This window comes from Triticum aestivum, chromosome 5D, assembly GCF_018294505.1.
Source record: "Triticum aestivum cultivar Chinese Spring chromosome 5D, IWGSC CS RefSeq v2.1, whole genome shotgun sequence".
NCBI classification, from domain to species: Eukaryota; Viridiplantae; Streptophyta; class Magnoliopsida; order Poales; family Poaceae; genus Triticum; species Triticum aestivum.
This window is the reverse complement of record NC_057808.1, coordinates 24,098,452-24,122,739: the sequence shown is the minus strand read 5'-3', so window position 1 is coordinate 24,122,739 and position 24,288 is coordinate 24,098,452.

Genomic DNA, 24,288 nt, shown 5'->3' with positions numbered 1-24,288 from the left:
TGCAACCAAATCAACATAGTGAAGATAATCATGAAGACAAGTTGAAATTGAAGACAAACCAAATGCGAAGACATAGAAAATGTAACGCCATGAGAAAAACACTTCAAACAGAAGAATTTGGGGGTGGCTTTACCCACCATATAGGAAGTATTAGACCCAGACACGACGCACAATTATTGTGGCGCTCCGAAGTCAAATTCCGCGTTAATGTATTAACACTTAGAATGTAAGTCTTCATTGATTGAAGATATACTTTCCTTCGTGTGTTGCACATCTAAGTCATCATCATGCATAAGTGTTAGGATGTGTGCCTGATCACAGGACATTTCGGGATTCCAAGATATTTAGCTCACACCATAACTTGCAAAACCTTTTCTCATCCAAGGGCTTTGTGAAGATATTTGCCAGTTGCTCTTCAGTGTTGACGTGTATGATATCAATATCTTCCTTCATGACATGATCTCTAAGAAAGTGATGATGAATTTCAATATGCTTTGTCTTCGAGTGTTGAACTGGGTTGTTGGCAATCTTGATGGCGCTTTCGTTGTCGAAGTAGAGTGGTGCTTGTTTCAGATGGATGCCATAGTCCTTGAGTGTTTGCTTCATTCATAGAAGCTGAGCGCAGCATGATCCAGCTGCAATGTATTCAGATTCAGCAGTGGAGAGTGATACACAGTTCTGCTTCTTTGAAGACCAACAGACAAGTGATCGTCCCAGAAAGTGACATGTGCCTGATGTAGACTTGTGATCCACCTTGTCACCAGCATAATCAGCATCCGAGAATCCAACTAGATCAAACTCTGAGCCCTTTGAATACCATAATCCTAATGTTGGGGTGTAAGCCAAATATCGAAGAATTCGCTTCGCAGCTAAGTGATGCGATTCCTTTGGTGCCGCTTGGAATCGAGCACACATGCAAACACTAAGCATAATATCTGGCCTAGATGCACGTAAATAAAGTAAAGAACCAATCATGGAGCGGTATACCTTTTGATCGAACTCTTTACCATTGGCGTCAGGACCTAGATGACTCTTGGTTGGCATTGGCATTGTGTAACCTTTGCAGTCTTGCATTCCAAACTTCTTCAGACAATCTTTGAGGTATTTCTCTTGAGATATGAAGATGCCATTTCTTTGCTGACGAATTTGAAGACCAAGGAAGAACTTCAGCTCACCCATCATGGACATCTGATATTGCTCTTGCATCATGTGTCCAAACTCATCACTGTATTTCTGGTTAGTGCAGCCGAAGATAATGTCATCCACATATATTTGGCACACAAACAGTTCACCATCATATGTCTTCGTGAAGAGTGTGGGATCCAGGGAACCCGGTTTGAAGCCTTTGCTCTTCATGAAGTCCTTGAGCGTGTCATACCAAGCGCGAGGGGCTTGTTTGAGGCCATACAGTGCCTTGTTTAGCTTGTACACCATATCAGGATGTTTTGGATCTTCAAAGCCAGGAGGTTGTGCGACATACACTTCTTCTTTAATCTTGCCGTTGAGAAATGCCCTCTTCACATCCATTTGATACAGCAAGATGTTGTGATAGTTAGCATAGGCTAGCAGTATGCAAATAGCTTCAAGCCTAGCCACAGGAGCAAATGTTTCATAGAAGTCAATCCCTTCAATTTGAGTGTATCCTTGAGCAACGAGACGAGCTTTGTTTCTGACAACTTGACCATGCTCATCTTGTTTGTTGCGATATATCCATTTTGTGCCTATTATGTTGTGCTTGCGGGGGTCAGGACGCTTGACAAGTTCCCAGACATTGTTCAGCTTGAACTGTTGAAGCTCTTCTTGCATAGCTTGAATCCATTCAGGTTCCATGAAAGCTTCAGCAACTTTCTTAGGTTCAGATATTGAGACAAAAGCAAAGTGCCCACAGAAATTTGCTAGTTGTGTTGCTCTTGAACGAGTGAGTGGACCAGGCACATTGATGCCATCAATTGTCTTCTCAATCTGTACTTCATTTGCAACACGAGGATAAACTGGACGAAGATTTTGCTCTTGCTGATCATTGTGATCGTTGGGAGGATTGTCTTCGGGCTGAGCATTGTCTTCAGGTTGATTAGGTGTAGAAATGATAAGTTCCTCTTCAGGCTGAGCTTCAGACGGTATGATTTCTCCAGTTCCCATTAGCTTGATGGATTCACTGGGTGGAACTTCATCTAGCACATTTGGCAGGTGCTCTCTTTGCGAGTCGTTAGTCTCATCGAACCGCACATCCATAGTTTCAACCACTTTATAGAGAAAGATGTTGAAGACTCTATAGGAGTGCGAGTCCTTTTCGTAACCGAGCATAAAACCTTCATGTGCTGTCGGTGCAAATTTTGAAGTGTGATGTGGATCCTTGATCCAGCACCTAGCACCAAATACTCTGAAGTAACTGAGATTTGGCTTCTTACCAATGAGGAGTTCATAGGATGTTTTCTTTAGAAGCTTGTGAAGATAAACACGATTGATGACATGGCATGCAGCATCAATACCTTCAGGCCAGAACTTTGTGGGTGTCTTGTATTCATCAAGCATCGTCCGAGCCATCTCAATGAGTGTTCTGTTCTTGCGCTCCACGATGCCATTCTGCTGAGGGGTGTACGGAGCTGAGAACTCATGAGTGATGCCTAATGTATCCAAGTACAGATCGAGGCCGGTGTTTTTGAACTCTGTGCCGTTGTCAATCTTGGTATGCTTGATCTTGACGCCATAGTTGTTCATGGCACGGTTGGCGAAGCGTCTGAAGATATCCTGCAATTCAGTCTTGTAGAGAATTATGTTAACCCATGTATATCTTGAATAATCATCAACAATGACGAAGCCATAGAGACAAGCAGTTGTAGTGAGAGTAGAGTAGTGAGTAGGGCCAAATAAGTCCATGTGAAGCAGCTCGAAGGGTTGAGATGTCGTCATGATTGTCTTCGAGGGATGCTTGGCCCTAGTCATCTTTCCAGCTTCGCAGGCACCGCACAAGTGATCCTTCTTGAACTTGACGCCCTCGATGCCTATGACATGCTTCTTCTTTGCGAGAGTGTGTAAGTTCCTCATGCCAGCATGCCCTAGCCTCTGATGCCAGAGCCAGCACTCTGAAGCTTTTGCAAGAAGGCATACGGCAAGTTGTGGCCCTGCTGAGAAATCTACCATGTATAGACCATCTTTTCGGTACCCTTCAAAGACTAGAGACTTGTCAGATTCCATAAGTACAAGGCAACGATATTTTCCGAATATCACAATCATGTTCAAGTCACAAAGCATTGAGACAGACATTAAGTTGAAACCAAGGGATTCAACAAGCATCACTTTATCCATGTGCTGATCCTTTGAGATTGCAACTCTACCTAGACCCAATACCTTTGCTTTTACTAGTGTCAGCAAATGTGATGTGACTCTTGTCAGATGGACGTAAGGTTGAGTCCATGAGAAGACTTCGATCACCAGTCATATGATTAGTGCATCCGCTGTCCATAATCCATTCTGAGGCATGAGGTGTCATACCCTACAGTACAGTTAGGGGGATAGGCTTCACCAAGAGTATTGTGAAGCATAAACATTTGACGGGCAAGAGGATTATCAAAGCTCATATCAAGATTAGGACTGATAGGATGATTGGCAAATGATTCAGGAACAAAATACATAGTGAGACCATTTGGGCATTTGATCTTGCGCCCTACAAGATGTTTTAGGTCCCCAGCAATAGCATCAGACGCCTTTGATTTCCGGCTGGAGACCTTTCCCTGCAAAAGAAAGTTAATTCTTCTTAGCCACCCACATCTTCAGGGGTAGCTTGGAACCAATGAGTCTAAGTGCAGCATCTGAGAACTTCGGCTTTGGAGCCCTAGCAAATATCCTTGCAGGAGATGAATGATACTCATATGAATAAGCAGAAAAGTTCTTAGTCTTATGAACATAGCGGTTTGAAGAAACACGCTCATATTCATAAGTCTGAGTATGGTTTCCCCGCAAAACATTGGCGTTAGGGTGACTCAGGTGAGTCCTCTGTCTGTATGAAGCCTTTGGGCCATATGAAGCCTTTGGTCTGGGATTTTTCTTCTTCCTAGGTGGTGTCATGATGACATTCACAGGAAGATTCTCAAGACAACTTTTGGGAACCCAGATCTTCTTCATAGGTGGCCCATTCCTGTAGTTAGTACCAATATACCTGGCAAACACTTCACCATTCTGATTCTTAAACAGTTTATAATTTGCATCAAAGGATTCATCAATGATAATAGGGTTAGCACAGGTGAAGCCAGATAAGGTGGATGGATCCACTGAAGGTCCCTTTGCAGCAACCCATGTGGTTTTGGGGTACTGCTCAGGCTTCCAGTAGGAGCCATCAACATTCATTTTCCTCTCGAACCCAACACCCTCTTTCCAAGGGTTTCGGTTCTGAATCTGCTTTTTGAGGACATCACACAGTGTCTGATGCCCTTTGAGACTTTTTTACATCCCTGTTTCAAGCAATGGCTTCAACCTAGCATTTTCATCAGCAATAGTAGTGGTATCCTCAGCAGAGGGCATAGTTACCACATCAGCAGTTGAAGATATTGCAACAGTAGCAGCAGTAGAACATTCAGCAACAGAAGTAGCATTATCATGCTCAAGGCATTTTAGACATGGTGGTTCAAATCCTTCCTGAGCGGAACTGATCTGTTGAGCGTGAAGTGACTCATTCTCTTTTTGAAGATCTTCATGAGTCGCTCTCAATTTCTCAAGCTCTTGCTTCCTTTGAAGATAATCATAGGAGAGCTTTTCATGAGTTGTTGAGAGCGTTTCATGACGACTTTCAAGTTCCTGGTACTTAACATGAAGATTTTTTATGTCTTCAATTAAGGACTGAGAACGGGTCATTTCAGCGTCCAACAGTTTTTGAGTAAGTTCCATAGCTTTCTGTTGTTCAGTTGCAATTTTATCAAGTGTTTTGTAGCTGGGTTTGGATTCACAATCAGAGTCATATTCACTAGATGTTTGAAAGTAAGCATCGCGTGATTTTACCTTGGCACCACATGCCATGAAGCAGTAGGTGGGAGCAGAGTCGTCCTTATCATTAGCTTTAGTGTTGGTGATAGAGCCATTGTCTTCAGTGTTGAAGATGGACTTGGCAACGTAGGCTGTAGCTAGAGCCAGACTTGCAACACCAGGGTCGGACTCCTCCTCAGACTCCACCTCCGCCTCCTCAGAAGCAAACTCCTCTGAATCCATCTCCTTGCCGACAAAAGCACGAGCCTTGCCAGATGAGCTCTTCTTATGAGATGAAGACTTGGACGAGGACTTGGAAGAAGACTTTGAGGATTTCTTCTTCTTCTTGTCATCAGAATCATATTCCTTGCTCTTCTTCTTCTTCTTGTTCTCAATGTCCCACTGCGGACACTCAGAGATGTAGTCTCCAGGTTTCTTGCACTTATGACATGCTCTCTTCTTGTAGTCATGAGTGGAAGCTTCATCATTTCTTGAGCTGGATCGTGAAGACTTTCTGAAGCCCTTCTTCTTAGTGAACTTCTGGAACTTCATCACAAGCATAGCAAGTTCCTTTCCAATGTCTTCAGGATCATCAGAACTGCAGTCAGATTCTTCTTCAGATGAGGAAACAGCTTTTGCCTTCAAAGGACGAGTTCGGCCGTAGTTGGGACCATATATATCTCTTTTCTCAGATAGCTGGAACTCATGTGTGTTGAGCCTCTCAAGTATATCAGACGGATCGAGTGTCTTGAAGTCAGGGCGTTCTTGTATCATGAGGGCAAGGGTGTCGAACGAGCTGTCAAGTGATCTCAGTAGTGTCTTGACGATTTCATGCTTGGTAATCTCAGTGGCGCCGAGAGCATGAAGCTCATTTGTGATGTCTGTGAGGCGATCAAACGTGAGCTGGACATTCTCATTGTCGTTTCTCTTGAAGCGGTTGAAGAGGTTGCGAAGAACACTGGTCCTTTGATCTCTCTGGGTTGAGACGCCTTCGTTGACCTTGGAGAGCCAGTCCCAGACTAGGTTCGACGGTTCTAGAGCACTCACACGGCCATACTGTCCTTTGGTCAGATGACCACAGATGATGTTCTTGGCAGTAGAATCCAGTTGAATGAACATCTTGACATCAGCAGGGGTGACACCTTCACCAGTCTTGGGAACGCCATTCTTGACGACATACCAGAGGCTGACATCAATGGCTTCAAGATGCATGTGCATCTTATTCTTCCAGTAGGGATATTCAGTTCCATCGAAGATGGGGCAAGCAGCGGAGACTTTGATTATCCCTATAGTCGACATAGCTTAAAACTCCAGGTGGTTAAACCGAATCACACAGAACAAGGGAGTACCTTGCTCTGATACCATTTGAAAGTGCTAGCTATCGACTAGAGGGGGGTGAATAGGCGATTTTTATAAAAGTCTTCAAAACATGAGAGTTTCAAAGACAAACAATAGAAATGAACCTATTGATATGCAGCGGAAGGTAGACTACACTAGGCAAGCCATAGTCAAGTATTCAATGAAGTGAAAGTGCGAAGACTAATAGCAGCTAGGTAGTACGGATCAGGATGGAAGATGGTATGAAGCCAAACAACGATAGAAGTCTCACAGTGAAGACAAATAGGTAAAGCAAACAAGCAATGACTTCACGAAGACAAACTGTAAGTAAAGAGAGGGAGAGGATAGAAACAGTAACTTGTTGAGGACACAGGATTTGTTGGACCAGTTCCAGTTGCTGTGACAACTGTACGTCTGGGTAGGGAGGCTGAGATTTAACTCAGAAGACCGCATCTTCACCTTATTCCCCTTGAGCTAAGGACACCCAGTCCTCGCCCAATTACTCTGGCAAGTCTTCAAGGTAGGCTTCCAAACCTTCACAGAATTCGTTCACCGGCGATCCACAATGACTCTTGGATGCTCAGAACGCGACGCCTAACCGGCTGGAGGATTCACAGTCCTCAAGTGTAACAAGTCTTCAGGTCACGCGGACAGAAAGACTTCAGTGATGCCTAACACTCTTTGGCTCGAGGTGTTTGGGCTTTGTCCTCGCAAGGATTTCTCTCTCTCAAAAGCTTTGGAGGTGGGTTGGTCTCAAACGATAAAAGCCGTGCACTAACTCTGAGCAGCCACCAATTTATGGTGTAGGGGTGGGCTATTTATAGTCACTAGGCAACCCGACCTGATTTGTCCGAAATGACCCTGGGTCACTAAGGAACTGACACGTGTTCCAACGGTCAGATTTCAAACACACGCGGCAGATTTACTTGGCCTACAAGTAAAGCTGACTCATCCAGCTGTGGATAAGATTTGCTCTCATTGTCTTCACTCGAAGACATAGGATTTTGGTTGAGCATCACTCCAGTCACTCTGACTTTGTTCACTGGGACCCCACTTAACAGTACGGTGGTTCCTACGACTCAACAAAGAAGAAAAGGAAACAACAAAAAAACTAGCTCTTCGCGCTGCATAGTCTTCATGCAATGCCTTCTCTTGTCATAGTCTTCAATGTGAATATCTTCACATACCACCATCGTCTTCAATGTCTTCATACATTTTTAGGGGTCATCTCCGGTAGGTAAACCGAGTCAATGAGGGACTACTACCTGTGTTATCCTGCAATTCTCACAAACACATTAGTCCCTCAACCAGGTTTGTCGTCAATACTCCAAAACCAACTAGGGGTGGCACTAGATACACTTATAGAAATTCATTTGGCAATGACCTCTGTGTCATCTTTTTGTTTTTGCTGGCGAGTAGTATTCTCTCCTGGGACCTCCATTGGGTCCGCAGGTATTTCCTGGTCAGATAGTTGTATGTCCTCTACTCCTGGGCGATCATCATCAAATATTCCATAGCGGTGGTTCTTTAAAAAAATGTGTTAGTGTGGAGAGTATTGATACTAAAATTATTTATAGAAACTCATAATGGTATACTTACATTGAATTCTGTGATGAGGTCGTCCGTGCGGCTGCTGTTCACAAGTGTACGCCTAAGGCACTCGTCCATTTTCTTTTGTAGGGTGCACATCCTATCAAATTGTTGTGCACTGGCCTCCCGCACAATGGAGGCAACTTATTTCAAATCATCCAATACACAGCCCATGAGTGCCTTATCCTGCAAATTACAAGCAGTTAGAAGCATATGACTTCGTTTGTACTTGCAAAGTTACAATATATATTTGTGCCTGATGTTCATCATTTACCTGACCGTCAGTCTTTGGTTTGACCGGCGTCCCAACTGGTGGCGGATTGAAAGGCCACAGCAGGTCATCGACATACTGCATGTTAGTGTCATTGGTATCATTCAAAACATGTGGTAGATAATCCAGGCACACAGTACTAAAACTTTACCTCTCCAACCCCTATATAATTTTGGTTGATTATGTTGTCAACCTTCTGTGCCTTCTCGTCACTCCAGTTTTGGATCAGCGGCCTTAACCTTGATGCATACGAGATTGTAGAGTCTAATTGGTGCACCCTCCACATCTCGTAGTACCACGTCTGCATTACAACAAAAACAACTTAGAAAATTTTCCATAAAATTAAATGTATGGTATGTTAGTAATGATTGTATTACTTGCAACAGTGGTAGGTTGCCCTCCAGGTTTGCTCCACCATTTACAAATTTCCTAACGCTAGCCATAAGATGGTCAAGTGTAAGCTATCCAAAATTGGTGCTCTTAATTGTCTCAACGTTTCTAACAATCCCAAGGTATCTGTTGTCCACGTACTGCTATGTTATCGGGCATACATATTTGCCTATGGTGTACAAGACAAATGGCCTGAAAAAATTAGGTGTGTTGTCGCCTTTCATATTGGCTAGCAATCCTTTCAAAGTTACTTTTGTGCCATTGGGGTCTTTCAGTTCCTTCCACAACTCCAAAGTATATATCGTTGTGATTTGAAGAGACATGATTTTTCCCCATGTAGGGCAGGCCTGTTATATGCTCCACATCTTTTAGTGTGATCCTACATGGTCTCCCATTGATTATAAAGGCATCCTGCTCTGCATCATATGAATAAGCGATGGCCTGGCACAGTAGACGTCTCATTCTGATGCCAGGAGTCTTGAGAAGTTCACCCAGTCCAATCAACTTGATGTACGTCAGTTGCTGTGCGTTTAATTCTTTTATGAACTTCTCGTATTGCAGCAATGAAGCAACCTGAGTTCCCTGAATGTACAAATAGTGTGATTAGATTCTGTATGGTATTCATTTAAACACACATAGAACCGACTAGATCTAATCTATGCGAATATCAAAATTGTGCTATACAGTACTGCATGAAATCATAGAGCTTCTAGGCCATATAATGAACACCAGACATAGAAAAACAAGCTATCTCTGTCGGCAAATTGACTAATGATAGTATAGATTTTTAGTAGAAAGATCAGAATTTGGTCTATGTACACTACTAAAGTTTCAGGCGTCACACTTACGAAAATAATTGCATACATGATCAGAAGATCAATAGTTTATAGATAATCTCAAAAGAGGAATGTAGCAGTTCCATTGCAAGCATTCAAGAGCACACTCCTTAGTTCCCATCAGACCGAGACGTACAAAACTACTTTGTATTCTGTCTACTGCGTACTTGATCAGGCATTTAGGAGTACTACAATTATTTTGTTGATTCGGTTGCTGGTTTTAAACAAAGTTAAATTACTAGTCCTTCCTTTCCATATCGTTGCACGTAGAATTTTCGAGCACGAAAATTACCGCAAGTTTCATTATAGAGAGAGGCATTCATGACTAAAAACTGAGGCATCCACGATCTCCCTTAAGTTTTGCTAAAGCACATCTAGATGTGCTCTAAGTATTGCTTATCTAAGTCCTATGTCATTGATTTTATGCTAAGATTCCTGGAAGCCTTTTTTTGTCCTTTTTTATTTTCTTTCTAGACACACCCATCTCCCTTCGGTAAAATAGGGATAGTTCATTATGGCTGTAACTAAACGAGATCAAAAAGGAAGTGCGCCATAAACAATGGGATTGCATGCAGACTTGGGAAGGAGGGAGTATACAGAATACAAGGATCTCGATCGTTACCGGAGGATTCTCTCGATGGCGACCGGCTCCATTGTCGTTCGCTTTCATCTTTTGCTTCGCCGGCTTCTCCGACGTGCCCTTCTATTTCGTCGGCTTCTCTGACATGCCCTTCTCTTTCATCTCAGGATTCGCCGACGCAGGCTTCGAAGATGACGGCTCCGTTGGCTTCACCGACTTGGGAGCTACTTTGGGCGGCGTGGGGTGGTAATTCGGTGTAGTCACGGAAGGCTACGTATGGGAGGCGTCGGGTGGAAGTATGCGATCTATGCCATGAAAAGCTTCGTATTTATAGGGGATTCTCTAACAACCGATCACAAGGAAATACTGGGAATTTGGGATCTCACGAAGAGGTAGTTTTAGATCACGTAATGTTTATTTATAGGGGATTATCTAACAACCGACCACAAGGAAATATTGGGAATTTGGGATCTCACGAAGAGGTAGTTTTAGATCACGTAATGTTTTTTAGCTAGTTTTTTTATTTTGAGAATTTTTTAGCAAGTTTAGATCAGTAATCTCAACCGTGAAGCATTTAGGCTTCTTGTGCTTTCTTACACGGGCCTATTATAATGGGATGAGCCCATTTTAAATGTGAACATGAGAAAGGAAGCTAGGACTCCAACAGCCGCGACGAGCCTCGTCCCAATTATTTAGGATGGGCATGCGCGAGGGCGCTTCGTCCTCACTGCCACAACTCTCCAAAAACGGTTCCTCTGCCTCTGCGTCCTCTCGATTCCCTCTTCCTCTGCGTCGCCCACTCTCCCAACAATCTGCCTTCTGGAACGGTGAGTTATCCTTCCTGTCAATTATGTTAGTAGTTCGCCAGTAGCAGCACATACGATGGCCTTCTTCTTGTCAATTTCTTGTTCTCCTGCTTCTTTATTTTGTGTGCACAGATTCATCTGCCTGCAAAATGTAGTCTGTTGCCTTATGAGAATTTTGCACACAGATCATCTGCATGCAACATTTAATCCGTTGTCTTGTCAATTTCTTGTTTTTTTCCTGCTTCTTTAGTTTGTACACACAGTTTCATCTACATGGCCGATGAACAATTCATAGATACATGTTTATTCTTGATTGTTGATGCAGTTGTTTAGATAAATATTTCAAGAGCGTAAATTTTGATTGTTAATTCGCATATACTCCCTCTGCAAGGAAATATAACAACTTTTGGTTCACTACTTTAGTGATTTCTTTACAGAGGGAGTACTTGTTTAGTTTAAATTGTTCATGCACTTGTTTACATAAACTTTCAATAGCGCCAGAATTACTATACTATCTGCCATCATATTCATCTCGGCTTATTGTTATCATGTTATTGTCATGCTTCATGTCTTATACTGGTTTCATCAATTACAGTCCTTCGGCATGGCGTTCGAGAAAGATTATGCTGCTAGGGCAGATGGAAATACCGAATTTTTTGTGAAATACACGAACAAGGGTAGCTGTGTTGAGTACTGCATTGGCAGATTCAAATACTGGCTGCGAACGACGACCGAAAGATAGTTGCACTGGATGTGGAGTACACTTGGCCTCGTGGTCCGACACAGATGGCTGCCATGGTCCAGTTATGCGTTGGCATCTACGTCCTTGTGTACCACATAAGTGTTGCTGATGAGCACTGTGGCCTGCTTGCCACCTTCCTGCTCGACGAGGAGTACACCTTTGTTGGGGTGGACATCAACAATGATGAGAAAAAACTCAAGCTTGTTGGTCTGGTGTTACAAAACTTTGTGGATATCCAGAATAAGTGGAGAGTGCCTGATCCAGTGACGATTAAGCCAAAGTATGGCTTGGCTGACTACGCTGGTTCCATCATCCACCAGAGCTACAACAAGATGAAGGATGCTATCACAGAAGATGACCACCATATATGGGCAGAAGCGCCCTTGCCCTTGAAGAACATCTATTATGCTTCCATGGACGCGTATGCCACCTACGATGTACACAGGCGCTTGGTGAACTTCCAGAAGGGGTTCGAGAGTCAGCGCCAGCATCTCGCCAAACCATCTAGGCGGTCAAAGAAGTCCGGAAGCAAGAATGAATCAACCTAAAATGTTTCTTCTATTTATCTAGTTGATAGTCTGTAAACTTTATTATACTGCTTGTATGTACAAAATTTTCAATCCCCAACCCATCCACCCCGGACACGAACTTTGGATTGCATCACATAGATGTACAAAATCCAGTTCCTAGCGCCTGCCCCAAGCGCCTACGATTGTGATATTTTTTCCAGGATCCTAATTAAGCGCCTAAATAAGCCGGCTGCATTGTAGGTGCCCAACGCCGAAGTATTTCCGCTATAGTAGGTAACTACCAATTACTCCCCGCATCTCTCCCCCTAGGGTACACTCTAAAACCATCGCCGCCGCTCACACGCCCGCCTCCCTTCCACCGGATATGAAATCCACTCGTGGAGGTCAATTGGCCGTCGTGACAAAGCGGGGCCATGGACGTGGGGGGCCTGTCATGGACGCCGTCCTGACAGATCGTGGACTTGCGGAGCTAACCACCGACGTCGTCATCCATCGCATGGATCAGGGTCCCCATGAGAAAGCTTTGGACTACTTGTTGTCCGACCCAGAGAAGCATCGTGTCAACGAAGAGGTGCATTACTCCGGCGTCGATCAGAAGCAGTAGCACATGCACGGCATGGACTGGAATTCCGTTACGGTAATTTTATTTTTTTAACCCTACATCCGTCTTCAAGTTTAAGGTTAGAGGTTAATCATTAAACCATCAATATGTTGTTGACTTGGCATAATGGAATCTAGCTCAAAATATACTATTGATCATCAGTACGTAATGATCATTATTTATTCAATCAATCTTTGACAAATTAATGGTTCATCCACTCCACAATTTAGTGTGTTTTTGTTTTATACTAAAAGTCAGACATCATAATGGTTGTCCATGTTTATTGACATTTTTTAAAGTACATCATATGATTTATGCTTCCATATGGAATTGATATTGCTTTTTTTTTCTTAAATTTTCATAGTTAATACATATTTATTTTAAAAATAATTTATAGGCACTACAGTATGGAACTTAGGGAATATTAGTTACTGTAAACAATGGTTCAGCTTATATCATACATAATTTAAACTTGCAGCTTTATTCTGATGATTATGCGGACATTTCCGAAGGAGAGATGGATGCACACACTCAGGAAACACTTGAAGAATTGCAGAATGGACAGTGCAACGTGCTTAAGCGTATGGCGTATCGTTGCGCTTTCTGTGGCAAATATCTGGACCCGGCTTTCGTTAGTATTCTTGAGCACGCCGAAGGAGTTGCCAAAGGCTACCAAATGAAGCATGGTGTGAGGGCGAAACACAAGGCACTAGCCCAATATCTCAGGAATTAGTCTGACAAAGAGAAGGTCCGAAGAAGGCGTTATGAGAACCAGCATGCCAAAGAATAGATGAATAATCGAAACCCTGAAGAAGTTCTGGTTGGCATAAGTAGTCAGTTGCGGTTGTTTTTTTAAATACCAATTAATATTTTAATTATCATAGTTTTTGAAAAAAAATACATTTATTAAATTTAATCATAAAAATGCATACAATTCAATTATTGATTTTTTAAAAAAATTAACCTTGCATCGAATAGTTTACCATTTTATTGGTTAACCATTATTTTCATATATATACTTTGGAGTGCTTAAAATTATTCACGATCAATTGGTGTACTGAAAGACTCATGCACATGCAATATGAACAACTGTAAGGGCATATTTATCCCTAAGATGTTTTGGTGATTGATGACAATGCTTTTGCGGACTAATCGTGTGCATTGAGTGTTTTCAGAGATTCATCCTTTTGGCACGAACGATTCCCTCCCCTCGGAGCTTGAAGCGAAGACGGTGTAGTCCTTTCGAATTAGTTTGGTGGACTAGTTCCATAGGGATCACCGTACTATGAAGAGGGGGTCCGCTTTGGAAAGGCTAGGGCGGAATCATCACGTACACTTCCTTTGCCCCCTTCGAGCCTTTCTGCTTCTATGATGGGTCGTTCCCCTTCTCAGTGTGCCCTCTCTGGTCCCAGCGGTAGTACCGCGGGATGGAGCGGTAGTACCGCATGGGTGCTATAATCGGTAGTACCGCTCTAGAGCGGTACTACCGCTGGTAGCCCCCAGCCATAGTACCGCTGCGATCTCGTGCTAGTACTGCCTCGATTCGAGGGGTCTTTTTCATGTCGGGTTTTACGGTACTAGCCGCGGCAGTGGGGGCCGTAGTACCGCTCGTATGCAGTAGTACCGCCCTGACCACCGCGGTAGTACCGCTCTGGGCCCAGCGGCAGTACCGCGAGGGGGAGCGGTAGTACCGCTGGCCAAGCGGTAGTACCGCTCTCTGCGGGGCTGGTGTGGGGGGTAAAGGTTGGATTGTTCCCCCCACTATATAAGGAGGTCTTCTTCCCCCAAGTTGACCTACCTCTTCCCCCAAAAGCTCCATTGTTGCTCCAAGCTCCATTTTCGCCCGATCTCTCTCCCTAGCCAATCAAACTTGTTGATTTGCTCGGGATCGGTTGAGAAGGCCCAGATCTACAGTTCCACCATGAGAAATTTGATTCCCCCCACATATCCCTAGCGGATCTTGTTACTCTTGGGTGTTTGAGCACCCTAGACGGTTGAGGTCACCGCGGAGCCATAGTCCATTGTGGTGAAGCTTTGTGGTGTCGTTGGGAGCCTCCAATTAAGTTGTGGAGATTGCCCCAACCTTGTTTGTAAAGGTCGGTCGCCGCCTTCAAGGGCACCAATAGTGGAATCACGGCATCTCGCATTGTGTGAGGGCGTGAGGAGAATACGGTGGCCCTAGTGGCTTCTTGGGGAGCATTGTGCCTCCACACCGCTCCAACGGAGACGTACTTCCCCTCAAAAGGAAGGAACTTCGGTAACACATCCTCGTCTTCACCGGCTCCACTCTTGGTTATCTCGTCCCTTCACTTTCGCAAGTTTACTCGTGTTATATCTCTTATTTGCTTGCATGCTTGTTGTCATTGCATCATATAGGTTGCTCACTTAGTTGCATATCTAGACAACCTATTTTGATGCAAAGTTTAATTTGGTAAAGAAAAGCTAAAAATTGTTAGTTGCCTATTCACCCCCCCCTCTAGTCAACTATATCGATCCTTTCAATTGGTATCAGAGCCTCGTCTCTTTTAAGGACTTTACCGTCCGAAGAGTATGGTTGACGTCGTAGACGGTGTGGAGGAGCACTCCGGTGTGAATCCGGTCTCGTCTACGAGAGATGGGGGAACCGCGGTCTCTCGTGAGGAATTAAATGTGGCGTTGGACACATTGAAAACCTCCATGACTACCGAGGTCGAAAGCATGTTTAATAAATACTTAGAAGGGCTTAAGCTTTCCACCGCACCGTTGAAAGTGGGTGATCCCGCCAACAAGGTGACGGATGCTACCTCCGACAAAGGGGAAGCTACTAGCGAGAAAGCTCCTTCTTCTAGTGGTAAAAAGGGCACCGGCATCTTTGCCCATGTGGAACCTCCACCTGTCTATGGTGGACCGCTCCCTTCCACTCATTTAAATCATGCCGGCCCGGCTCCTAAGATTGAGAAGAATGTAGATTTTGATTCTTGGGTCTATCGTTTTAAGCGTCATTTAAATCATGTGAACACTAACCTTTGGAGAATCATTGAAGAAGGTTTCTATCCGCATGACCGAAGTAACTTCACTCCTAGAGAAGTTGTGGATCATCAATTCAATGAGAATGCTCTCTTCATCATCCAAGAAGCAATCCCACCCGAAGATCTTCCTCATCTCCGGCCTTACACCGTGGCCAAAGATGCTTGGCTCCAAGTTGTTTCCCTCTATCGGGGAAGCGCAAGCATTCAACGCTCCAACTATGAAGTGGTGCAAGATGAAGCCGACGAGTTTGCAATGAAAGAAGATGAAGAACCTCGTGAGCTTTTTCGGAGAGTAACCAAACTCGCGGTCTCTCTCCGAGATCATGGAAGTAAGGACACGGATGACAATTGGATCAAGCGCAAATTCCTCAAGGCAATGATGCCCTACCACAAAGCCATGTCCTCCGTAATTCGTCAAAGGCCGGACTTCCACACCTTGTCATCAAGTGAAGTGTTGGATGAGTTTGTTGCTATGAGCATCTTGGACAAGACCGCCGACAATGCGGTTCTTCGCTCTCAAAGAGTAAAGAAGCCCAACCTTGCTCTAAAGGCCAAGGTTAGTATGGAGGAAGAGGATGAAGAGGAAGAAGAGGAGGGCAACCTCGAAGATACGAAGTATGCCTATCATGAACACATGGCTCTTGCTTCAAGGCAATTTTGGAGCAAGAAGAACACAAGGCCAAACTTCAACAAGAGCAATTCAAGTGGCGCAAAGGGCAAGCAACGAGTGAGGACTTGCTTCAATTGTGGCAATGTGAGCCACTTTGTTGCGGAGTGCCCTTACGAGAAGAGGGAAGACAATGGTGGCAAGCTCATTAGAAAGGACAAGGCCAAGTCGTTCCCCAACAAGAGCAACTTCACCAAGAAGACTCCTCCCAAGGCATTGGTGGTACAAGAAGAGTACAACGAGGATGATGACGATGATGAAGATGGTGAGTCGGTTGCCATGGCCTCCGTTGCCATTGCGAAGACTCCACGGATGTCTCTCTTCGACTCACCCAATGAGAACATCACCGCCAAGTGCCTCATGGCTAAAGCCACCAATAAGGTAACCTCCAACATCAAAACTACCATCATTAATCATCCTTCTTCGACGGATAGCATTGATGAACATGAGGGGACAAATGTGGAGGAAAATGAGTTTGAGACCTTTATGGGTAAACTCAAGGGTAAATCCAAGAAGCACTTCGTTGCTCTCTTGGAACAACTTGGTGAAGCCAATGACATGATCGAGGCTCACGAAGATACCATCTCTAAGATGGAGGGGCATAGTCGTGACTATGCCGATGAGATTTCGGATCTTTCCAATGCTCTTGACGAAGAGCGTGGTCTTCGTTTGGCTCTTGAGGAGTCATACAACGATGATCATGCTAAGTTAAAGAAAGATCTTGATCATGCTCTTGTTGTGTCTCGTGTGCTAAACTCCGAGAAGGCAAAACTTGGGGTTGATCTTGCTAGACTTAAAGAGGAGTTTGACATTCTCGACAAGGCTCACAAAGTCTTGAAGGGCGTTCATGCTAGCCTCAAGGAGTCTCATGATCAACTCCAAGTAAAGCTAACTAAGGAGAAAGCCACCTTTCCTCATATGGTGTTAATTGATAATGCAAATGCTACTAACCCTTGTTGTGAGCATGTGCATCTTGTTGAGGAGAATGCTAAGTTGAAGGAGCAACTTGAGAAAGGCCTTGTGTCATGCATACAAGGTGAGAAGAACCTCAACGACCTTTTGAGAAACCAAAAGGAAGTTGTGGCCAAGGAGGGGATTGGGTTCGCACCCAAGCCCAAGAACAAGAAGAAGAATGACAAGACCAAACGACCTCCTCCTCTCAAGCAAACTTTTGTGAAGGAGGGAGAGGGTGCTTCCAAGGAGAAGAAGAACAATGCGAAGGGTGACGGTGTCAAGAAGGGCAATACCACCCCATCCAACAAAGCCGGCGACTTTAATCCTTCTTATGTGTTATGCCGTGCAAGTGATGGGCATGTTTATGCCAAATTTGTTGGTTCTCCTCATGAGTATATTGAATGGTCCATTTGGGTTCCTAAGACCCTTGTTACTAACATCAAAGGACCCATTACAAAATGGGTACCTAAAACCAAGCATTGATCTCTTGTAGGTGTTTGCTTCCGGTGGGGGATCATGGTTGCTCGATAGTGGAGCTACAAATCATATGACCGGAAGCAAGGACTTGGTGGTGGACGTGCACAAGATTCCATCTATGCCCACCAATGTCGAGTGGGGTGATGCCTCGTCTTCTAAGGTATTGGGACTCGGCAAAGTTGTCATTTCTCATGATCTCACGATCGAGAAGGTCATGCTAGTTGAGTCCCTTGCATACAATTTACTTTCCGTTCGTCAACTTGCTACCATGGGCTTTGCCACTTTCTTTGATATTGATACCGTGGCCCTCTTGTGGAGCAAGACTCTTAAAGTAGCCTTTGTTGGGCATGTCGAGAACGGTCTCTATGTGATTAACTTTTCGGAGCGACCCACTAAGACCGCGACATGCCTAATGGCTAAAGTTGACGTGGGATGGCTTTGGCATCGCCGTTTAGCCCATGTCAATATGAGATCTTTGCAAAGTCTTCTCAAGGGGGACCATGTCCGTGGACTAACGAACGTTAGTTTTGCTAAAGATCGTGCTTGCAGTGCTTGTATCGAAGGAAAGCTTCATGAGAAGGCTCACCCTCCCACGACTCTCATTTACTCGAAGAGGCCTTTGGAGCTCCTTCATTTGGATCTCTTTGGGCCTCCATCCTTTGATAGTCTTGGGGGTAGAAAGTATTGCTTGGTAATTGTGGATGACTATTCAAGATACACTTGGGTGTATTTCTTCAAGAGGAAGAGTGAGACCCAACAAACCGTCATTGACTTTGCAAATGAAGCCCAACGTCAACACAATGCAAAGATCTTGACAATAAGAAGTGACAACGGCACCGAGTTCAAGAACTACACCTTGGATGAGTTTCTTAGTGATGAGGGGATCAAGCATCAATATTCCGCACCTTACACCCCTCAACAAAATGGTGTTGCGGAGAGGAAGAACCGGACGTTGATGGATGCGGCAAGGACCATGATGGCGGAGTTCAAGTCTCCATACAACTTTTGGGCCGAAGCCATCAACACCGCGTGTCATGCTTCAAATCGGCTCTATCTCCGCAAAGGCTTGAACAAGACTCCATATGAGATACTCACCGGTAACAAGCCCAACCTCAAGTACTTTCGGGTGTTCGGGTGTAAGTGTTTCATTCTCAAGAAAGGTGTTCGTTTGTCTAAATTTGAGACTAGAGCTCATGAGGGCATATTTGTTGGTTATGCTACAAACTCCCATGCTTACCGTGTTCTCAATAAGTCCACGGGACTTATTGAGGAGACGTGTAACGTGGAGTTTGATGAGAATAACGGCTCCCAAGTGGAGCAAAGTGGTACTTGTGATGTAGGTGATGAAATTCCTCCCCAAGCCATAAGAAGAATGGGTGTTGGTTATATCCTACCCATTGAGGAACCCCTTGTGGCCGAAGGAGAAGGACAATGCTCCACTCAAGTGGAGCCATCACCAACCCAAGACCCACACGCTTCCGAAGAACAAAGTGAAGGCCCTCAACCTCATGAACAAGATCAAGGGCAAGATCAACCTCAAGATGGTGGTGATCCACCAAATGATGCCCAAGGTCAAGTTCTCCCCCTCGAGCAAGTTCAAGATCAAGAACAAGCTCAAGACGACGCTCAAGATGATCAAGTAACCCCTCCTCGTTTCACTTCCGAGGAGGAATTGGAGCGTCGTGCCGCTAAGATCGCTTCCAAGCTCACCACCAAAGGTCATCTCATGGAGAATGTGGTTGGAAGCCTAAGAAAGGGGGTAAGCACTCGTAGACAATTAGCAAACTATTGTGAACATCATGCGTTTGTTTCTTGTGTCGAACCCCAAAAGGTTTATGAAGCGCTCGAGGACCCGGATTGGCTCAATGCCATGCATGAAGAACTCAACAACTTCGAACATAACCAAGTGTGGAAATTAGTGCCAAGGCCAACCGGGAACCATAATGTCATTGGAACCAAGTGGATATTCAAGAACAAGCAAGATGCTCATGGGATCATTGTTCGCAACAAGGCTCGTTTGGTGGCACAAGGCTACTCCCAAGTCGAGGGTATCGACTACGGTGAAACCTTTGCCCCCGTCGCTCGCCTTGAATCTATTCGTTTGTTGATTGCTTATGCTTCTCATCATAATTTCACGTTGCAACAAATGGATGTGAAGAGTGATTTTCTTAATGGTCCCATAAATGAGTTGGTGTATGTCAAACAACCCCCCGGGATTGAAGATCCCTATTTCCCCGATCATGTGTATCAACTCCACAAGGCGCTCTATGGCCTTAAACAAGCCCCACGTGCGTGGTATGAGCATCTTACGGAGTTGTTACAAGATCGTGGATTCGAAATCGGGAAAATCGACCCCACTCTTTTTACTAAGAAGGTCAAAGGGGAGTTGTTTGTGTGCCAACTATATGTTGATGATATTATTTTTGGTTCCCCTAACAAAGCCTTCAATGAAGAATTTGCCACTCTCATGACCGCAAAGTTCAAGATGTCTATGATGGGAGAGTTGAAGTTCTTTCTCGGATTCGAAATCAAACAAAGAAGAGAAGGAACCTTCATCAACCAAGCCAAATACACTCAAGACATGCTAAAGAGATTCAAGCTAAGTGATGTCAAGCCGTCTTCCACTCCAATGCCCACCAAGTGCCAACTTGACATTGATCCCAATGGTAAAGCGGTGGATCAAAAGGTATATCGCTCCATGATTGAATCCTTGCTTTACCTTTGTGCATCTAGATCGGATATCATGTTGAGTGTGGAAATTTGTGCACGGTTTCAAGCCGCACCTAAGGAAAGCCACTTTGTGGCGGTCAAGCGAATTTTTCGATATTTGGCTCATACCCCAAACTTTGGCTTATGGTACCCAAGAGGAGCAAACTTCAAGCTGGTAGGTTATTCGGACTCCGATTGGGCGGGAGACAAAGTGGATAGGAAGTCCACTTCCGGAGGGTGCCAATTTCTTGGTTGCTCTTTGGTAAGTTGGTCTTCTAAAAAGCAAAGTTGTGTGTCTCTCTCGTCCACAGAAGCGGAGTATGTGGCGGCCGGGAGTTGTTGTGCACAACTCTTATGGATGAGGCAAACATTAAAGGATTACAGTGTCATTTGTGACAAAGTGCCTCTTTGGTGTGACAATGAAAGTGCCATCTAGATTTCTCTCAACCCGTTGCAACACTTCAAGACGAAGCATATTGAGATTCGGTATCACTTCATCTGGGATCATATTAGGCGAGGGGAGATCGAGCTCAACTATGCCAACACTCATGATAACCTTGCAGATATTTTCACGAAGCCATTGGATGAAGCAAGATTTCGCGAGTTAAGGCATGAGCTAAATATCATTGATTCGAGCAATGTGGTTTGAACTTTTGCACACCCCTCACATTCATCATGCATTCTTGTCTAGGTGTAGGCATGGACTTAGGGGGAGTGTTGTTCTCTCAATGAACTCTTCCTCCCCCCATAATGCATAAACTAATCTCACTCTTTCACATTAGCCATCTTTGATGGTACTTGTGCTTCAAAGACGAGTTTTGGTCATGGGCCAAGGATAATTCTTCGCGGTGCCATACCAATTGACTCAAACATAGGTGGCCTCGGCCACCGCCCTCTCGTGTAGAGGTGTGTGGTTCTTGTTCTCTTGCTGGTGCTCTTGTTGCTTTGTGTTGGTTTTCTCTTCTTGCTGTCGTTTCCCTTCTTTTCTTTTTGTGCCATAGGTGTTGAATCTTGTTTTGAGTTGCGCTGGGCGGCACTACCATTGTGAAGGCGCGGTACTACCGCTAGAGCGGTACTACCGCTATAAGGGAGCGGTACTACCGCTTATGTGGCTAAGCGGTACTACCGCCCATCACCACGGTACTACCGCTGAGGGGCGGGGCCAGGGGGTTAAGTCGTGGGCAGGGGTGGTTTCCTCCCCCCATACCCATTTGCTTCGTCCCCTCGTTCCTCTTCCTCTCTCTCCAGCGCCATCTCGCCGTGGGAGGGCTCCGGCGGCCCTCCGTCTCCGGACCGTTCCTCTCCATTTCCTTCGGTGGAGTCGATGCCCACCTCGTCCTCTTGCCATGGATGCTGGTATTGCCCCCGTTCCTCTTCTCTTCTTGTCTAGTTTTCAGATCTCGCATTTTAGGGGCAATAGTGGTTGCATCTCTAGATTTTTGGCCAAATCTAGGCTTGAGTAGGTTGGAGAAGGCAACTAGACTCTTTGGATTGATGTTTGGTAGGTTTATTTTTGAATTTGGCATCCCCGGTAGTGCCGGATCTGACCACGGCAGTAGGGATCCTCCGTGCCCCGTCTCGGGCGGTACTACCGCCTATCTGGCGCGGTACCACCGCTAGAGCGGTACTGCCGCTGTGGAGGCACGGTACTACCGCTGGTGCGGTACTGCCGCTGTGCAGGCACGGTACTACCACCGGATGCCCAGTTCCATCGTTTCCTACCACATGTGTTTGGTTCCAGGTGATGAACATCCTGAGCAGCAAGTCCGCCGTGTCAACCCCGGGCGTTCAACGTCAAAGCAGTACCGCTCATCTGAGGCTACAGGTGGTTCTTCCAGTGCTCAACCGCCGCCAGTGGGTGCTTCCTCAAGTGCTAATCCTCCTCTCAAGAAGAAGACTGCCAACAGGCCGAAGCCAAGTGCCAAGAAGGTGACTGAGATGACTAGCAAGGAATTCTGGGACAGGCGTCGCCGCAACCCATATGAGGAAGACCAAGAATCCAACATTGTCAATTGCTCGTTCTGGAACTGGTTTCAGTATGCCATCTACTTTGACGTGATCAAGGCTAAGAAGAACCTCTTTGTCAATGTTCATTCCATCAACACGGATGCTATGGAGAAGGACCCTGAGTACTTTGGTGATGCCCTTCAGATGTGCTCTCAGTTGAACATTCTCAGGATCATGGAGTTCAACAAGGACTTTGATGCAGATTTGCTAGTTCAGTTCTTTGCCACTGTCCACCTAGGAACTGATGAAGACAGGACTCTGACTTGGATGACTAATGGGAAGTTGCTAGCTGTCAAGTGGCAGGCCTTCATGGGGTTGCTTGAGGTGGAAGATCAAGGGCTCGAGACTCCAGTCGGATTTCGTCCTCACCACAATGTTACCTCCACTCACAAGCAAGCCCTCTAGCCCTACTGTACTCGGAAGGTCAACCCTGAGACCAGGAAGGAAACCTATGACTTGTCTGCCTATCTGGACATCCTTCACCGTATCTTCCGCGAGACTATCTTCCCTCGTATCGGGAATCTGGACATGGTACACTCTTATCTCGTGGACATGCTTCTCTTCTACCAGCGTGAGAAAGAAGCAAACACTGGCGAGTCCCTGGACATCTCTCATGTTATGTGGTCTGAACTTCTTGCTGCTATTTCTGATCGCAAGTGCCCGATTTATGGTCCGTTCATTATGTTGCTCATTGAGAAGGCCTGGAGACGTACCTATCCTGAGGAGTAGCTGGAAACTGGAGAGTTGGTTTCTCATGAGATCAAGCTTCTGAGGAAGAAGGATAATTGGGGCATTCCTAGATCTGGAGTTCCATCTTCTGCTGCTGCCATGGAGACCAAGGGCGAGGCTGATGCCGATGATGACGATGAGGATTATGTGCCTTCTGGGACAGATCCTTCTGCGGAAGAGCCCTCTTGGGCAAAGAAGCTCAAACACAAGATGAAGAAACTATTCTGCATGGAGTCTCACGGTCAGTACATGACTCATGTGGCTGAGAAGAAGGCAAGGGGACGTCACAAGGAGCTTATGCGTCAGTTGGGTGCGACAGTCACCAGCGGCTCTGAGGGTCAGATCACTGAGGAGGAGGAGTGGATCCAGCAGCACTGTCCGTGGACCGATTCAGATGCCGAGCAGTTTCTGGCCGAGGACGGCGGTGCAGATGATCACGCAGAGTCCTGATGTTCGAGATCCTCAGCATGCTCTCACCTGGAGCCATAGGTTAGCTCTTTGCCCCTTTTGGTGTCTCGATGCCAAAGAGGGAGAGAGCTTAGGGGTTTGCGTCGTTGTGTTGCGAGTGTGTCTTTGTATTTGTGCTTTCATTGTGTTTGCTACCTTGTGCTTTGTTTGGTTTGTGTTCAGTGAGACCTTAGTTCCAGTCATATGGTGTGAGACATATGCTACCTTATCCTTATCATATCTTTATCTATGTCTCTAGTCATTTGGTATCTCATGAGTTGCATGCTTATTATGTTATATATCCTGCTCGCTTAGGTTGTTGGTCTCTAAAATACAGGGGGAGTGTTGATCCTAGTATGTGCGTCGTGCAGTCTAAAGCACTTATCTTGATGGCACACATCTAGGGGGAGCCCGTCTATATTTTAGAGATTTGGGGTCTGCTTATGTCCTTTGTCTTTTCCCGTTTGTGCAAATCCCGTATTGTCATCAATCCACAAAAAAGGGGAGATTGTAAGGGCATATTTATCCCTAAGATGTTTTGGTGATTGATGACAATGCTTTTGCGGACTAATCGTGTGCATTGAGTGTTTTCAGAGATTCATCCTTTTGGCACGAGACGATTCCCTCCCCTCGGAGCTTGAAGCAAAGAC